Genomic DNA, 19,644 nt, shown 5'->3' with positions numbered 1-19,644 from the left:
GGGGGGGGGTTCACAGTCACAGCAGAAGGAGCGAAGGAGACTAAATAAAAAAGACAAGATGTGAACAAGCGGAGATAAAGGCTCATAAAAAAAATGTATAACTTTGATTCTTGCGATACAGCCTTTGGAATATCAATATGGAATTTCATAGATGGCCTAGCCCTACTCTTGGTCATAAAAGGCATCCACGCCTCTCCTCCATTTCACAAAAACTCCTCCTGTCACAGAGCCCATGGGATTAAGAGTTTCATCCTGTCCACAGAGCCCATGGGATTAAGAGTTTCATCCTGTCACAGAGCCCATGGGTTAAGAGTTTCATCCTGTCACAGAGCCCATGGGATTAAGAGTGTCATCCTGTCACAGAGCCATAGGATTAAGAGTTTCATCCTGTCACAGAGCCATAGGATTAAGAGTTTCATTGACTCAGGTAATAAGACACACAAAGCTTCTGGTTTCCCCCTGGCCGCTTCCAACTGGGCTGGCTGTTGAACTGAATTTTGTGGGTAGGGTAAAGTTTAGGTAGCTGCTGCATCCTCTTTCATTCCACTGGTAATTAAATTTAGGCTCCTAGAGTTTAATAGCATTTGGTTGCAGTGTTTAGTACTGGAGGGACTAAGGGTCATGTGTTAGTCTGGTGTTGGGGTTCGTTTCCTTGTTCCTTGTCAGTCATTGGCTCATTTGGTGAAATTAGCATTATGACAATATCTTTAATTAAATCATTCAAAAACCTTTATTAATGCAATTGCAGACAGAAATTGACAACAGGGAACATAAAACATGTTTCCGAGTCAGTTCTGCATCAAAGAAAAAGTCCAAAGTTATTTTATTAAACCCGAAGTCCAGCCTAGTGATGTCACTGCCTATGCATATCTTTTACTCATTAGACCAAAACCATGCCTATTCTACACTAAAACTCTTGTTATTATAGCTATCTAAAAGCTTTAGCAGTAAATATCCAAGTTTGATTTATAGTGGAATGTCGGACTAATGTCTATCTCTTACACTCCCTGCAGAGTTCTGTCTTCACAGTCACACATTTCTCAGAGGGCTCTTTAATAAGAGCAAAGAGACCAGAAAAACAAACTGTGGAACAATACTAAACCTCTATAATGAATATATATTGTTCATCTGTAGTCTAGGACCCTATAAATGTAAGGAGGGCGGGATCTTATAACCCCTCCCCTTCTATTAATACAACATAAGCATAATCAATTATTATAATACATCAAATATTGGTACAGCCCCTGTCACGAACCCCTAGGTGAACCCCCCTTCACTGGCCCACGGTGTCCAGAGAATTTCTTCTTCTTCTCTCTGCATCCTCTATTTCAGTGTTATGCTATCTCTGTGGCTCTCTGGTGCTATCTCTCAGGCTTTAGCACTATTACTGGAGCTCATTCCCTTCCAGCTTTTCCTTATTTTTTCATTCTCTCTCTCTCTCTCTCATTAGGCGTGCCTCTCAGATGGAGAGCTGACCTCTCTGGGTGACAAACTGCAGGGAGGGAGAGAGAGAATAATAGAGGAAGGAGAAATGAAATAATGACTGTCTCTGGGGAAACTGCTGAGCCGCTGGAAAAGGTCAAGCCGGCCGGTCTGCGTTTTGGCCAGAGTGTTGACATGTCACACATGGCTAAAACACACCAAATGTCACCAGCAGCCGCCAGTTCAGTCCATTGTCTAATTTAGACACACAGTACTTAAGCTATCTTAGGTCGGCAGGATAGCCTAGCGGTGAAGAGCGTTGGGCCACTAACCGAAAGGGAGCTGATTCTTAATCCCGAGCGGCAAGGTGGAAAAGTCTGCCGTTCTGCTCTTGAGGCAAGCGCAGTTAACCCCACACACAACAACTGCGGGCAAAGACACATTATCGGTCGTAAATGCACTTCAGTTGTGCAACGTTGACTAGGTATTCCCTTCACCTTACTTCGTACCAAACTAGACTAAATAAACCCACTACACCAGGGCAAAGTCAAGTCACATTCCACACCTCCGGGTCCTGCCATTCCTTTTCTGCCTCTTCCCTTTCTCCTCTGATAGATAATTGATATGCACTCTAAGTGGCCAGGTTTATTAGCGTACACCCATCTTATCGGGGCATGGATTCTACAAGTTGGGCATTCAAACTTGCTCCATATTGGTTATCAAGCGGTAATCCGTGATAACGTGAGTCAGGTAAGAACATCCCACACCATCTCCACTGCACCAACACCACCAGCCGTAGATACAGTGTGACCACCAGGCAGGATTGGGCCATGGACCTAATGCTGCTTAAGTGGCCCAGGCCAAATCTGTCTCTCGCCATCAGCATGACGCAACAGGAAACTGGGATTTGTAGGACCAGGAAATGTTCTTCCTCTCCTCAATTGACTCCAGTGTATGGTGATCCCACTAGAGCCACTTCTATTCTTGTATTTTTAGCTGTGAAAGAGTAGAACACGGTGTGGTCGTCTGCTGCAAATAGACCCATCGTGTGATCACGGACAGAAGAGGTTGTGCATTCCGATGGATATGCCGTTCTGGCACACCGCTGAGTTACTGTGCTCCATTATTTTTCCGCTTTGTGGCCTTGCCTGTTAGTTTGCGCCAATTCTTGCCACTTTTGCGCTTCAAACCTCTTATCAACAAGCTGTTTCACCAACGACTGCCGCTGGACTGGATGTTTTTGTTTGTAGACCTTTCTCTGTAACCCTAGACCACTGTCGTCGCCCGTTGAAAACCCCAGGGGAGCTCGCCGTTTCTGTAGAATAACTGGAACCGGCGTGCAACCGTGGCACCGACGATCATACCACGCTCATCGCTTAGGTCACATTGTTTTTCCCATCTCTAAAATTCCAATCGAACAGTAACTGAATGCCTCGATGCCTGTCTGCCTGTTTTATATAGCAGGCCACGCTGACTCACTGTCTGTAGGCGAGCAAATTAAAAACCTGACTATACTGAGTATGTATAACTGTCCACTGAATTGGCCCAGGTAATATTTCTAATTCCCTTTACTTTTTGGGGATTTGTTTTTGTAGGTTACGTTTGGAAATTATAAAAGAGTGCTGTTGGTTGGTCTATCTTAGGGAATGATGTAGAACCAATATATTTTTATAAACACAGAAGGCAATTTACTGCATTTAACCCTACTACTTTAACTGAGTTAAGGGGTCAATTGATTAATGCACACAATCACATTCATTGCAAACTGGATTTAGAGCCATGACACGCATGCGTGCACACACATACACAAGCAGGTCAGGGCTAAATTAGAATTAACATTGATAGAATCCGTAGCCAAGCAAATGAAGGTTAATCACAGTGCTTCACCAAAGTTGCTATTCACTGCAACACAGTTGGCTGCAAGGAGGAATGAAGCGAGGAGAGAAATTTATGATAGTGGAGGGGGGTACAGGGACAGCATGGGATGGAAATTCAATGCTCTCTTTTCTTTCCCAATTTCCTGAGAACAGTGGTGGGAGGACACAGTCCAATGACAACAGGGCAATCAAAAGTAACCCTGACGACACACCGGGAACACTTTTATAGATTGGACTCAATGGCTCTACTCATAGTCTGGAAGATAGTTGTCCCCCACAATAATATGTGCATCCCTACCCACTGCCCCCTCCAGTGTGTCGCCGACCTCTCACTACCCCAGCATGAGCCCTGGGAACCCCACTCAAACACAGTGAAAGATCAAGACAGTACCGGTGTTAGGTTCTAATTCTTCAGAGTAAAAAAACTCCAACGGACATTTATGAAAGCTTAACCAAGTTTATTCTGCCCGCAGAAGGGTCCATACAGCTGCATTCAGACATATTTATATATATATATACTCCCAATTTAGCCACTCGTCCTTCTCTCCAATCCTAACATCTTTTTATGGTTCCGACACAGGAAGACGACGTGCTAGATAGATATTAAACCATTGTTTCTCCCCTTAACGGAATATGACCTGACCTTCAACCCCCTTGAGGCCTAATCCACACGATCTCCACCTCTCCCCTAAACACATTCCACAGCCCATCTGTCTCCTACAGATAACCATTAACTTCTGATGTAAAAACCAGTCTCTTTCACTCCTTATATACTATACTTCTGAGTATAACATATGTTCCAAGTTTAACCCGCAGAACTACTACACAAAGGCATGCTGTCTTCAGTAGCTACCAGACTCATAAAATAAGAGGGAGAGAGCAAGAGATTACAGCAATGCATATTTCAATCAGGTGACCGTCGCTGAGATCCAGTATGACAGTGATATTAACAGGGAAAAAAGAGAGAGAATGTGTGTGATGGGGCGATCGGGCGTGTGCGTACACACTACAGCAGATCCCACTGCCCATAGATGTGTGCCTGCCATGAAGTCCTGACCTCTGGCACATCTCCCTCCCTGGAAGATTTTCACATAAATAAACTTAACACAATGCAAAAATGACGTATGCCCCAGGGCTCTATTAGAGCACCTCTCTTCTCTATTTCCCTCCCTCTCTCTCTATCTCAAAAAATAAAAGAGCTTCTGCCGGTGTTTTGCTCTGGAAAATAAGGGTGTAAAACATTTTGGCTGAAATTGGCACAGCATATTTGCCCTTCAGTCTTCACTAGGCTATGCCATTTGGGTGGGTGCATTTTGAGGTGTGTGTGCTGCCGTATGTCCATGGCAGGGATGGGTGTTGGCTGTTGTGGTAGGTAGTTATATAGGCCACAACAGGGGTGGGGAGGTCTTGAGAGCGACTGCGCAATAGTGTCTGAACCAGACAGCGTCTGGACATCTCACGTTTGTTGTAAAAGCAACATATTGTTGCTTCTGGTGCCTACGTGCTACCTGTTCTAATAGCAGCAGGGTGACCTAAATAATATTGGTCCGCTTCCTGGTTTTTCCAACCCTTCTCTACCTTCCCTCCCTTGCATTCCCTTTGCCCATAAGGCGACTTAGAGGGGGTTTGGCTTGTGGGACTCAATCAATGAATCAGTGACATGCTAGACCAAGGGGACTAGGCCTTATCTAAGATTTATTAAAAGTCGTGTCTCCGTAGGACCAAAAGCGCATCTGTGAACCAGCGAGACTTCGGGTAGTTGAAGGTAGTCTTTGTTATAGCCGAGGTAATATGGCGCTTCATCTGGCCTAATTCTCCACTCAGGAGAATGGACAGAAGGCCAGTCTGGGATACACATCGGCAGCTCCATCTTACCAGACCCAGCTGTTTCCCAAACTTGGGGTTGCACCCCACGTGGGGTCTTTGCTGATATGAAAATGGGGGGTCACGGGAGACTTTAAAGAAAATATATATACAAAAATAATATGATGTATTAATAATGTAGTTGTATCTCAATCAATTGTAATGTTTGGGTAACTTAGAAAATCTAAAATGAAAATATGATGGGAATCGTGTATCCCCATATGGAGTCATGATTATGATCACCTAGAGGAACTGCGGCAAAGAGCGTAAGCACCAGAACTTTGGAGATAAGGGCTCCCGAGTGGTCTGCAGCGGTCTAAGACACTGCCATCTCAGTGCTAGGACAGGCGTCACTACCAGACCCTTTGGTCTCGCATTCGCAGGCGTGTCAGTCCATATTCACAATCCGGCCGTGCATGTGGTACGGTCCGCAATCACTAGAGGGCGGCTAGCGCATAATGGACCCATCGTTCGTCCGGGTTTGGACCGGGGTACCCATATCGGAGGCGGGTCGATGATGCTTACAATAAGTACTTGTGTGATCAGATGGCACTATGTACTGGAACTAGCTTTAAATTAAAGGTTAAATCAATTTAAAAAATTTAAAACCAAAGATATATGATTACACTGCGGCAGGTAACTTCGATTGTCTGACATTGCATGCATTCTCCGTGTGCATACCATAAACCAGTATGGAGATACGTAGATCAGCGGACACGGTAGAGCAATGATATCCTATTTCACCCCTCCGTGGAAGGAGGCCTGTCGGTGTATCGGAGAGGAAGCTGTGGATATGATTGTTTGCAGTTCGACCGAGTAGGAAACTGTTGAATCATTCACATGGATGAATAATAACGAAAGCAACGAACTTTGCCTTCTTGCCAATGTACACAGACATATTGAAAGATTGGAACGAACTGGACGCAAGCAGTATGGGGAAGTACAAATCATTTCTACAGATGAGTGGGGACCGGAATCAGGTGGATCAGATGAGAAAGTCATTTAAGTAGTGAAAATCCCCCTTCCCTCAGCTGTGCATGTTTCTAACAGAAACAGCACCGGAGTAAGTGTCGCCTCACACGAGTGACGACTGCTCATCTCCCAACGCTTGGAATAGCAACTGTTGGGCCCTCTTCCTAACGTATTGACTGGATCCTGACGTTCCGTTGATGACCATACGAGCGCTGGAAAGTTCAGGAAGAGCTGGAGTCCGAGATCAGCTGACCCTGAGCACATCTTTTATCTCTCTACGCTCTAGACCACTCTGACGCTGTATTCCGACATGGCTGCAGGCACACGCGCAATTTCACGGAGTACAACTAGCCATGGCAGGAGTTTTAGCACCAGACGCAGAAGCGGCTGTGGTACGCGATACTATAGGGAACACCCTAGACCCATCTCCCTCTGAGATTAAACTGCTGGCCTCAAAGACCAACCTGGGGTACACCTGCGGCAAGCGCTGCTCAAATCTCAGAACTTCCGACTTAGTTGCGCAAGCACAACTTGGCAATCTGTGCGCTCACTCAAGGGGAGAACAGCGTAGAGCCAAGCCTAGCTTGGAATCCTGAGGCGACGCGGGAGGAAATACTGCTTTTTTTAGTAGGTCATACGAGACTCGGAAATTTCCATCTGCCGGAACTCAGTCCTCGATTCTAACTCATAACACGTTAACCAAAGGTCGGACAATTAAACTTAACGTCGAGCAATCGCATCGATTCAGTGCCGCGAAATGGTCCGGAGCCATCTAGTCGCTGCCGAGAGAGGCCCGAGTTCCCACGGACACGCTCGATTGAGATTCCGAGTTGGATTTGACCCGATTTCAAAAGTCGGCATCTCTTTCCTCCATGTCGGCTGTACGTTCAGACTGTAGCCCGAGGGATTTCCGGCGTTAATACATTCACTGTCCACCCCAGTATATACTGTAACAACCGGCGGGGAGACTGTCTATTAGAACTGGCGGGCATTATGTCAGACTAATCTTTGGCAATGAGCTTAATACATGAAGCTCCCACATTCGAAAGTATGGTAACTGCGCTGAGTGAGAACTTGAAACCTCACAGACGTCAGAGCGCAATACGTGCCCAATTTAGAATGTTTTAAATCAATCTCTCGCGCGCCATCAGCCAAATAAAAAGACAGTTTAGGTATATCTGGCAAGCACAGAAGAAAAGAAATCACATGGTTTCGGGTGCGGATTGGCAGCATTTTTCAACTTATTCAATCATCTCAAAGCTGTGGTCGCGTAGGACCATAACAAAGAGTTCTGGTTAAGCTCCCCCTTTCGCCCTAAGAACCCTTTCCAAGTTAAAACACCATCGTGTCGCACTGTGTACAATGTAGATGATACATGTGGTCACTGCTGTTAGTAAGGTCACTAAACGTTCGCACGATGACACACAAAGAGCATTCCACAGGATGACGGGATGATCATCATGACTGAAAGGCACGGTACTTCAACATCGATACGTTACATCAACTTTAGTTCTGGATCTGGCTAGATCATCTCAAGCCTACGTTGCATAACTGTACTGCAACACTTATCTGCATAAGCGTCATCTCCACATAACGCACCTCCCAAAAAATACATGCTCTTTTCCAACCTGCACGAAGGAAAGATGAAGTATCTTCCGCGTACAATGTGCTTCTGGCTATAAGGCAGGTATTACCAGGCGCGGAACATCACTAAATCACCTTGCCTGACACGCGCATGTCTCTGCTTCTAGACTAAAAGCCCCAAGGTCCCAGTTCTTCTCCTCTCTCGCTCACATCTCTCCTAAAAAAGCTGCCTAATACTAGTATGCTGTGTGAGCTTCGCCGGCATCAGATTTGGCCTGTGTGTTGTGGCCTGCTGATGTGTTTGTGGGCGCTGAGTCGAGTGGAGGGAAATACCCTGGTAAGTAGTAGCCATCGGCGCTACTCGAGCAGGTAGACATTACACCGTGAGGACGTGGCCCCGTGGCTCAGCCGTACTCTACACCCCCCATGCCTCTTCCATCGTGGCCACCAGGATAACGGCGGAACAAACCACATACCCCCCAATCCTCCTCACCTACAAAAGAATCCACGTGCCTTCTGATATCCAGAGTAGCGAGGAAGCTCAAGAATCTCACGCTTCAGTCCTACACTCGGAACGTCCGCTGTACAACTAAACTTTCTGTCGTGTGTGTGGTCACGAGCACACGCGGATGGCTGTGAACCGCGTGCTGTGCTGTGGTGATTGTGAGTCCTTGTCATTGTGTGTGTTGTTTAATGATAATGTGTGCATTGTTCCTAGGTTTTAGAGATTTTAGATGATGCCTTCTTGTGTGGAACTAAATGTCTGTATCTGATACAAGGTGCGTGAAGGTTGTCTCTTCAGGACTTATCCACCTTTAAGTCACGCATCAGGGTTGGATAAAGTGTCAGCTTTTGTAGTGACTAGCTGGGAAAATAATTACCACATTTACTTACTCTGTTTAAATTCATTAGCAGTTGCTAGCATTTCTGTTTGTATAGATTTATTTCGTGTGGTGGTGGCTATGTATTCGAAAAATAAAGCAATCTTTCCACCATCAGAGTTTTTTGTTTTTAAATACAATGATTTTTTAGATGAGGCCTCTCAATTATAGGAAATCACGTTCTTGTGTTTTCTCTCTCTTTCTTTCCATCATCCCTTTTCCCTCCGTCACCCCTTTCTCCTTCTTCCGCTCCTTACTCCCCTTTCTCTCTTACCCTCCCTTACTCCCCTTCTATCTTTCCCTCCTCTACCTCCCCTTTCTGAATGGATGCCTATGTGATTAAATACCTTTGAATATTCCAGGCTGTGTTAAACGCAATACTCAACGAGCCCTCTTCCTTAGATACGCTTGCTAAATGAAACACCAGACAACCTAATCCTACTCTTCCTAATACGCTGCTATAATGAACTACCAGACAACGCTCTAATTCCGGCTCTTTCCTTATATTTACGCTTCTCTAATATTGTTTGTGAATCAACACTAGACTCAGAGGTCCCTAATCCCTCGTTCCTTTTAATACTCTTTCTTGCTAAACTGACATCACCTAGTACAAATCTCCCCCTTTAATCCCTCTTCCTTTTACTATACGTTCTTGCTTAACATTGTTATACACCCAAGATCAAATCTCGCGGGCCGTGACTCCCTCTTCCTAATACTCTGCTATTTGAACACCACTGACAACCCTAATCCCTCTTCCTTATTACCTCTAAATAACCACCAGACAACCCTAATCCCTCTTCCTAATACGCTTGCTTACATATTGACACCAGGACTAACCCTTAATTCCCTCTTCCTTAATACGCTTGGCTATATTATGACATCCACTACAACTTCCTAACCTTTCTTCCTTAATACGCTTGTCTACAACTTCCTATGAAACACCAAGTACAACTCCTAATCCCTATTCCTTAATACGCTTGCTAACATGATACTCACCCTAGACAACCTCTCCTAACCCTCTTCCTTTTAATACGCTGTCTATGATGAACCCAGACAATCCTCTTAATCTCCTCTTCTTTCTCTAATTACGCTGCTAATTTATGACACCTTACCACAAACCCTAATCCCTCTTCTTAATACCGCTGCTATAGAACACCAGACAACCCTAATCCCATTCCTAAGACGCTAGTGCTAAATGATTACACCAGTGATCAATCCCTAATCCTCTTCTTTAATCACGCTTGCCTTAATTATTGAACACCAGGAATCAACCCTAATCCCTTTAGTTCTCTTATAATACGCTGCTAAATTGAACACCATAGACCATACCGATGAGATATCCCTATTTCCTTAGATGCGCTTGTTCTAAGGTTATTGTAAACCAGACAACTCCTCTTAACCTCTTCTTCCTTCCATATACTCCTCGCTGCCTTATAAATTGAAGCGACCCAGTAACCCTAATTTCCTCTTTTCTTTATATTGCTGCTTACAATATGGAGACACCAGGATCAATACCTCTAATTCCCTTCTCTCTTCTTTTTCAATACTCTCTCTCCGCTGCTAATAATGAACACCAGACCATAACCCTAATCCCCTGTCCTTAATACTGTGCTAAGTTATGTAAAACACCAGATAACCCTAATCCCTCTTTCTTCTTTTAATTTATGCTGCTATATTATTGTAACACCAGACAACTCCTTAATTTCCCTCTTCTTCACATTAATAATCGCTTGCTATATATTTGAACACCAGAGCAGAGACCCTAATTCCCGTCTTCCTTAATAGGCGCTGCTAATGGCACCTAGACAACCTTTTAATCTCCCTTCCTTAATTACGCTGCTAAATGAACACCAGACAACCCTAATCCCTCTTCCTTACATCTGCTGCTAAATGGAACACCAGACAAACGCCTGAAGTACCTCTCTGTCCTTTTATACCGCTGTCTAAATGAACACCAGACAACCCTAATCCCTCTTCTTAATTTTTTGTGTGCTCACATTTTTCTAGTGAACACCAAGACAACCCTAATTCCCTGCCTTCCTTAATCGCTGCCTAATAGTGAACATCCAGACCAAACCCTAATCCACTCTTCTCTAATACCTGCTCTATATGTAACATACCCATGACAACCGCTAATCCCATCTCTCCTAATACTGCTGCTAAAGAACACCAGGACAACCCTAATCCCTATTCCTTAATTACGCTGCTAAGATTGAAACACAGACAAACCCTAATCCCTCTTCTTTAATATCGCTGCTAATTTATGAACACCAGACAACCCTAATCCCTCTTTCTTTATATAACGCTGCCATGATGACCAGACAACCCTAATCCTACTTCCTTATTCTGACTGGGCTAGAATGAGGTAACACCAGACAAACCCTAATTCCCTTTATAATTTTCCTTTATTATACGCTGCCTTAGATGTAACTACCAGACAACCCCTTAATTCCTTCTTCCTTATAATACGCTGCTATATGAACACCAGAACAACCCTTAATCCCTCTCCTTAAATATGATCTTGCTAATATATGAAACCACCTGTACAACTCTCTAATCCCTCCATTCTTTAATTCTGCTTGTCTACATGATTATCACCCATGGAACATACCTCTCTTATTCCCTCTTCCTTAATACGTCTTGGGGGTTGGCTAATGGTATTTCATTCCTTAGTACATATTCTTAGCTAACCTCTGTAAATTAAGATAATCACTCTAAAACTACACACTCTAAACTCCACAATTATCTTGGATACGAAGACAGCAAAGACAACTATGTAGCTAGCTAACACTACACTAATCAAGTCGTTCAGTTGAGTGTAATAGTTTCTACAGTGCTGCTATTCGGTAGACGTTTGCTAGCTGGCTAGCTGCTGGGCAGATAGCAGTGTAGACTACGTTAGGACGACGGAATACGATAATTACGCAATTATCTTTGATACAAAGACGGCTATGTAGCTAGCTAAGAAGAAATTGCTAAGATTAGACAAATCAAACCGTTGTACTATAATGAAATGTAATGAAATGTAATGAAAAGTTATACTATACTACAAGTGGTTTCAACTCGCTAGTCGCTATTTGCATTTGAGGTTTGGTCCAACAGAATCAGTCATATGGACACCAAAATATCACTTTACTGTAATAGAGGAGAGGTTAAGCTTTCTAACGATACCCTTTTTGTGTCTCAACTGCTCAAGTTGCGCGCAGAGCAGACATTACTAACACAGGAGTATCAATGAACACTGATTTTGGAAAATGTATGCTCAGTTTGTCTCAGTTTGTCTAAACTTGAAATATAAAGATAAGATGGCTACTCACTAGTACTTGGGGTTGTGCTTGAGAGATTGTTTATGAGACCTGTGTTAATGTTCTATAATGCCTGCTACAAGAAGTTAGTCATTATTAGTGTATGTGCATTATGCATGGTTATGGTTAAATTTGAGAGAAAGAAGGCCTTTTCATAGACTTGAAAGCCAGATCAGTGAATATTGCAAAAAAAGCAGAGTAAACTATTTTGATAAAATAATGACATTATTTGTGGGTCTTATTGTTGTAGAAGGCTTATATGCTGTTGTTAGGGTTCGTTCCTTTCGTCCTTGTCAATCATCATTGGCTCATTGGTGAAATTAGCATTATGACAGTATATTTAATTAAATCGTTCAATAACTTTTATTAATGCAATTGCAGACAGAAGTTGACAATCAGGAACATAGAACACATGTTTCCGAGTAAGTTCTGCATCAAAGGAAAAGTCCACGTTGCTTTTATCATGCTTGGAGTCAACCCCCTGTGATGTCACTGCATACGTTATTACATCCTACTCCTCAGACCAAGCCCATGCATACACAGCTATACTAACTTGCAAGAGATACAATAGTTCCAGTGTTTTCTAACACCTCAGCAGTAAATGTCCACTCCCCCAAGTTGATTTATTGTGGAATGTCTGACTAGTCTCTTACCTCCTTCACTCCCCTGCACAGTTCTGTCTCAGTCACACATTTCTAAGAGGGGTATATTTATAATAGGCAGAGAGAGAGAGAGAGAGAAAACTAGAAAACAACTGTGGACCAATTCTGAACCTCTATAATGAATATATATATTGTTAATCTGTAGTCTAGGACCCTATAAATCAGGGGTGTCAAAGTCAAATGGACGGAGGGCCAAATAAAAAATTTAGCTACAAGCCGAGGGCCGGACTGTTCGAATGTTCATTGAAAATTTTTTAAATGACGCATATAGTCTAGTGAACCTAATTGAACCTACTGAAAACCTAACAAATATATTCCAATATGATCAGATAAATAAAGCAATATTTTCTTATGGCTCTGTCAGTAATCTTTAATTTTCAACAGACACAAAAGACAAATTTCCTTTATATAAAAATCCCCATAACATGAACATTAAATGAAAGAAACCGGTATTCAAGGCACCATCAGTAGCCTATATTTTCTATTTTAGCAAAAAGTGGGCTAAATTTACTTCAAAGAAAAAAAACAATAATAGCAATTTTCTATCATCCACTCAACTGAAATATTTTTAAAATATAATTGGATTGAAATACAATAAAATAAAGTGCAAAAATCTATTAATCAAAAACAACACTTTGTTTAAGGAGAAGTAACATGCAGTGAAAACAAATATTAAACTTTAACTTTTAAACTTGAACTGAGTAAAAACTCTAAATAGTGATTGCACAGTAATGTTCACTTGTTTGAGGTTGAGGGTGATACTGTGGTGTCCCATCTTTTCCACAAGTTCATCAATGTTCGGGGTAAGGCTCTGAGCTGAGGAAATCCTCAGAATTGAGTGGAGGTGTTCAGACAGTAAGTCGACTTCTGTGTGATGTTTTGTTCAGGTTCATCAAGAAAAACAGTTGTTCACACAGGTATGTGCTGCCAAACATAGACAACGTTTGAGCAGCCTGGATGCGCAGCTGGGGCATTGTGTCGGGAGGAAACGGGCGAACTCCGCAGCACCCACTGCCGCATATTTTGCCCTCAGTGCATCATTGCATTGAGGTCAATCAACTCCATTTGGAGGTTTGGTGGTGAGCTTTCCACGTCAACAGCAAATGGGTTACCGAGCAGTTCCAACCTGCTTTTTTGTGCTTCAAAGTCAGCAAATCGGCGTCGAAAGTCAGCGGCAAGCATACCTATTTTATCAGCCAACTGTGCGCTCGGGAACGCACTGGTAGAGAGCTTCTCTTTCATGGTCTGGCAGCTGGGAAAGTGGCTCAAATTTCTTTCCGCATCTGCGTCTCCACAGAGTCAGTTTGGTTTTAAATGCCTTCACTGTACTGTACATATCAGAGATGACATGATCCCGACCCTGCAGCTGCAAGTTCATTGCATTCAGATGACTCGTAATGCACACAGAAAACGCATTTCACACAGAAACATTTCGTCTCGGAGTTGTGTTGTGTCTTTCCCTTTGCTGTCCAAGAACAGACAAATCTCCTCACGAAGCTCGAAACATCTTTGAAGCACCTTTCCCTGGCTTAGCCATCGCACCTCTGTGTGATAAGGCAAATCACCATGCTTCGTTTCTAACTCCGTCAGAAATGCCTTGAACTGGCGGTGATTCAAACCTTTGGCTCTGATAAAGTTAACTGTGCGCGTGATGATGCTCATTACATGCTCCATTTTCAAGGCTTTACCGCACAACGCTTCCTGGTGTATGATACAATGATAAGCTGTCAGCTCACCTGTCGCGTTTTCCTCTTGCATCTTTTCCCGTATCTTCGCCACCAGTCCGCTCCTGTGTCCACACATCGCAGGTGCTCCGGCGTTGTCAAACCCACGAGTTTTTCCCAGAAGCAGCTCCATCTCATTTACACATCTTGACACCTCTTCATACAAATCATGCCCCGTAGTTGTGCCATGCATAGGACGTAAAGCCAAAAACTCCTCTGTCACGCTTGAGCTGGAGTCCACTCCGCGATGAAAATTGACAACTGGCGAATGTCAGAAATGTCGGTGCTCTCATCCACAGCCAAGGAATATGCAATGAAATCTTTTCCCTTTTTCACAAGCTGCTCTTTTAGATTGATGGACAACTGGTCTACTCTCTCGGCAATGGTGTTCTGCTCAGACTCACATTTAAAAAGAGTTGCCTTTTTTCTGGGCAAACTTCGTCACAAAACTTTAATCATGCAGTTTTTGATGAAATCCCCCTCCGTAAATGGCCGGGCTGATTTAGCGATCTCTTCGCCAAATAAAACTGGCCTTGACAGCAGCCTGCCTTGTGATTTGGCTTTTTTGAACAGAGCCTGTCGAGATTTGAGCCTCGTTTTTAATTCTCTGCCTTTTGTAGCCTTTGTTCCATGTCCATATTCTTGTTTTTGTCCGCGTGTTTCGTTTCATAATGTCGTCTCAGATTATACTCTTCAGTACCGCACACTTTCTCCACACAGAAGACACACAGGTTTTCCAGCTACCTCCGTGAACATATACTCCGACTCCTACCTTGTTTGAAACCCCCGGTTCTCAGTGTCCACCTTCCGTTTTGCCATTTTTGATGGTATCTGAAGAGTAATTTTACTGTGATGCTGACGACTGCTGTGCCAATAAATATTGAAATGAAGCAGCCTACTGCTCGGTGCGTCACCGTTGCATTGTGGGAAATGTAGTATTGTGCGTGTAAAAGATCTGCGGGCTGCCGGCTTGCTGCGGTCTGCGGGCCGGTTCTAATATAAATCAAGATCATCCCAGGGGCCGTAAAAAACTTCTCGCGGGCCGGATGTGGCCCGCGGGCCTTGACTCTGACATATGTGCTATAAATGAAAGGAGGGAGGGCTCTTATAACCCCTCCCCTTCTATTAATACCACATAAGCATAATCAATTTATTCTAATACATCAAACATTTTGATACAACCCTTATCATGACCCCTAGGTGAACCCGACACTGTGGAAGGCTTAAATTGTCACGCCCTAACCTTAGAGATCCTTTTAATTCTCTATTTGTAGGTCAGGGTGTGACTAGGGTGGGAAATCTATGTTTATATGTCTTTGTTGCCGAGTATGGTTCCCAATCAGAGACAGCTGTCTATCGTTATCTCTGATTGGGGATCATACTTAGGCAGCCCTTTTTCCCACCTTCAGTTGTGGATTTTTGTCTTTTTTGTGTGTTGCACTCCTAGCTTTACGTTCGCTGAGTTGTTTATTGTTTTTGGTGGAACATTTACAATTAAAAGAAAATGTACGCCTACTACGCTGCACCTTGGTCTTCATTTAACGACGGACGTAACATATATGCTGAGCACAGCCAACAAGTGCTCAGCATATGTGGAAACTCCTTCAGGACTGTTTGGGAAAGCATTCCAGGTGACTACCTCATGAAGCTGGCTGAGAGAATGCCAAGAGTGTGCAAAGCTGTCATCAAGGCAAAGGGTGGCTACTTTGAAGAATCTCAAATATAAAATATATTTCGATTTTTTTAACACATTTTTGGTTACTACATGATTCCATATGTGTTATGTCATAGTTTTGATGTCTTCACTATTATTCTACACTGTAGAAAATAAGTAAAAAAAAAAAGAAAAAACGTTGAATGAGTAGGTGTGTCCAAACTTTTGACTGGTACTGTATATCGTGAATCGCCCATAACTTTGAAAAAAGATTGAGATATCATTTTTAGGCCATATCACCCAGCCCAAACCAAGAGGTACAGACACTGAACTGATTGGCTGGTGGCCATTGTACAGCTTAGAGTAAATATTAACTGTGTAGAAGCCACAGAGAGACGAGACAGACCAGAGAGAGCGAGACAGAGCGAGAGAGAGCGAGACAGAGCCAGAGAGAGCGAGACAGAGCCAGAGAGAGCGAGACAGAGCCAGAGAGAGGCGAGACAGAGCCAGAGAGAGCGAGACAGAGCCAGAGAGAGCGAGACAGAGCCAGAGAGAGCGAGACAGAGCCAGAGAGACGAGACAGAGCCAGACAAGCCAGAGAGAGCGAGACAGAGCCAGAGAGAGCCAGAGAGAGCGAGACAGAGCCAAGAGAGCGAACAGAGCCAGAGAGAGCGAGACAGAGTCAGAGAGAGCGAGACAGAGCCAGAGAGAGCGAGAGCAGAGCCAGAGAGAGCGAGACAGAGCCAGAGACGAGACAGAGCCAGAGAGAGCCAGAGAGAGCGAGAGAGAGCCAGAGAGAGCGAGACAGAGCCAGAGAGAGCCAGAGAGAGAGCCAGAGAGAGAGGCAGAGAGAGCAGGACAGAGCCAGAGAGAGCGAGACAGAGCCAGAGAGAGCGAGACAGAGCCAGAGAGAGCGAGACAGAGCCAGCAGAGAGCGAGACAGAGCCAGAGAGAGCGAGACAGAGCCAGAGAGAGCGAGAGAGCTCGCCTCCCTACCTCTGAGGAAGTACAGTTCCCGCTCAGCCCAGTCAAAACTGTTCGCTGCTCTGGCACCCCAATGGTGAACAAACTCCCTCACGACGCCAGGTCAGCGGAGTCAATCACCACCTTCCGGAGACACCTGAAACCCCACCTCTTTAAGGAATACCTAGGATAAAGTAATCCTCCTAACCCCACCCCTCCCCTCAAAAAGAGTTAGATGCACTATTGTAAAGTGGTTGTTCCACTGGATTTCATAAGGTGAATGCACCAATTTGTAAGTCGCTCTGGATAAGAGCGTCTGCTAAATGACTTAAATGTAAATGTAAATGTAAATGAGACAGAGCCAGAGAGAGCGAGACAGAGCCAGAGAGAGCGAGACAGAGCCAGAGAGAGCGAGACAGAGCCAGAGAGAGCGAGACAGAGATCTGTTTATTTATCTTCCCTTGCCATTCACACAATACCTAGTTGCACAACGTTACACCAGCGTAAATAGATAATAATATAACATTTGAGATGTCTATATATTTTTAATGCTTATTTTTTACATTTCGGATTGCATATTTCACGTTTGTTTGTTTTTCACTTGCTTTGAGAATGTAAACATAAGTTTCCCACGCCAATAAAGCGCCTTAGAATTTGAGATAGAGAGGAGAGCGAGAGAGCAAGAGAAAGAGAGAGTGAGAGAGGGCGAGAGAGCAAGAGAAATAGAGTGAGAGAGGGCGAGAGAGCAAGAGAAAGTGAGAGAGGGCGAGAGCGTGCTGTGATTCTCACCCAGGATAGTTAAGGACTACAGGTTGCAGAGGGACTTGGTGATAAAAGCTAACAGAGTGTGAAGTGCATGTGGAGGGTGTTAAAGTCAAGTACAGCTGAAGAGTAAACATACCAGTAAATAGGTGTTTTGTTATTGGGAGCTGAGAAGCCACCTGACATCGACAGGAGATCAAGGTTGTGAAAATCTGGAGGTGCGAGTGGAACTTCAAACTTTTTGAAGAGGCAGAGAAGTAGGCTTGGACGATATACCGCATGTCAGGGTATCTGGAAATAACCACGGGATGTTTTTTCAATACCGTCAAAACTATTTATTTTCAGTTTTTTAATACATTTGCATTTTTGTGCCTACTTTTTAAGTAAGTACCTGCAATCAACTTGTGAAATATGTTAGGAGATAGAGGACTGCGTTCTTCATTTCACTGGACAAATAATTTTTCATTAGGAAGTTTACCGGTTGTCCCCAGTCACATGGTGTTTGTTTACAAGCACACAAGACCGGAACCTTGTAAGTCACTCACTGTTGTGCAGCACGAGCCAGGTGATCTAGTTACAGTATGGAATTCACAGATAAATGTTTGTGAGCTAGATAGCTTAGAACTATTATTTAACTGTCTAAATGTGCTAAATGCTCTGGAGTTGTGCATTTGGATAGCTAAGCTATCTAGCTAAGTGGTTAGCTTCTTCCAAAATCAAGCTTCACTTGGTAACAGCAGAGAATCCCCTCCTGGATCAAGCCTTGCTGTCTAGTATTTGATTTGTGTGTGCAGCAAACTGTGAAAAGCATTTTTTAGTACTTGTACAGTGCATTCGGAAAGTATTCAGACCACATTTTGTTACGTTACAGCCTTATTCTAAAATTGATAAAATCCTCAATCTACACACAATACCTGATAATGACAAAGCGAAAACATGTTTTCAGAAATTTTTCCAAATATATTAACAAATAAAAAACAGAAATATCTTATTTACAGAAGTATCCAGACCCTTCGCTATGAGACTCTAAATTGAGCTCAGGTGCATACTGCGTCCATTGATCATCCTTGAGATGTTTCTACAACTTGATTGGAGTCCACCTGTGGTAAATTCATTTTATTGGACATGATTTGGAAAAGCACACACTTGTCTACATAAGGTCCCACAGTTGACAGTGCATGTCAGAGCAAAAACCAAGGTCGAAGGAATTGTCCGTAGAGCTCTAAGACAGGATTGTGTCGAGGCACAGACCCCCCCCCAAAAATATATAAATACAGTGGGGAGAACAAGTATTTGATACACTGACGATTTTGCAGGTTTTCCTACTTACAAAGCATGTAGAGGTCTGTACTTTTTATCATAGGTACACTTCAACTGTGAGAGACGGAATCTAAAATTCCAGAAAATCACATTGTATGATTTTTAAGTAATTAATTAGCATTTTATTGCATGACATAAGTATTTGATACATCAGAAAAGCAGAACTTAATATTTGGTACAGAAACCTTTGTTTGCAATTACAGAGATCATATGTTTCCTGTAGTTCTTGACCAGGTTTGCACACACTGCAGCAGGGATTTTGGCCCACTCCTCCATACAGACCTTTTCCAGATCCTTCAGGTTTCGGGGCTGTCGCTGGGCAATACTGACTTTCAGCTCCCTCCAAAGATGTTCTATTGGGTTCAGGTCTGGAGACTGGCTAGGCCACTCCAGGACCTTGAGATGCTTCTTACGGAGCCACTCCTTAGTTGCCCTGGGTGTGTGTTTCGGGTCGTTGTCATGCTGGAAGACCCAGCCACGACCCATCTTCAATGCTCTTACTGAGGGAAGGAGGTTGTTGGCCAAGATCTCGCGATACATGGCCCCATCCATCCTCCCCCCAATACGGTGCAGTCGTCTTGTCCCCTTTGCAGAAAAGCATCCCCAAAGAATGTTTCCACCTCCATGCTTCACGGTTGGGATGGTGTTCTTGGGG

The 19,644-nt window shown here is 43.7% G+C and overlaps 1 pseudogene; it reads right to left on the bottom strand.

Moving 5' to 3' along the window:
* The window catches only part of LOC112073861 (RNA helicase aquarius-like), a 105,867-nt pseudogene that overhangs the window by 21,956 nt on the left and 64,267 nt on the right, over positions 1 to 19,644 (bottom strand).

The sequence above is a fragment of the Salvelinus sp. IW2-2015 genome, unplaced genomic scaffold (genome assembly GCF_002910315.2).
Source record: "Salvelinus sp. IW2-2015 unplaced genomic scaffold, ASM291031v2 Un_scaffold2396, whole genome shotgun sequence".
NCBI lineage: Eukaryota > Metazoa > Chordata > Actinopteri > Salmoniformes > Salmonidae > Salvelinus > Salvelinus sp. IW2-2015.
Note: the sequence above shows the minus strand (reverse complement) of the source record. Positions and strands in the feature narration are given on the sequence as shown.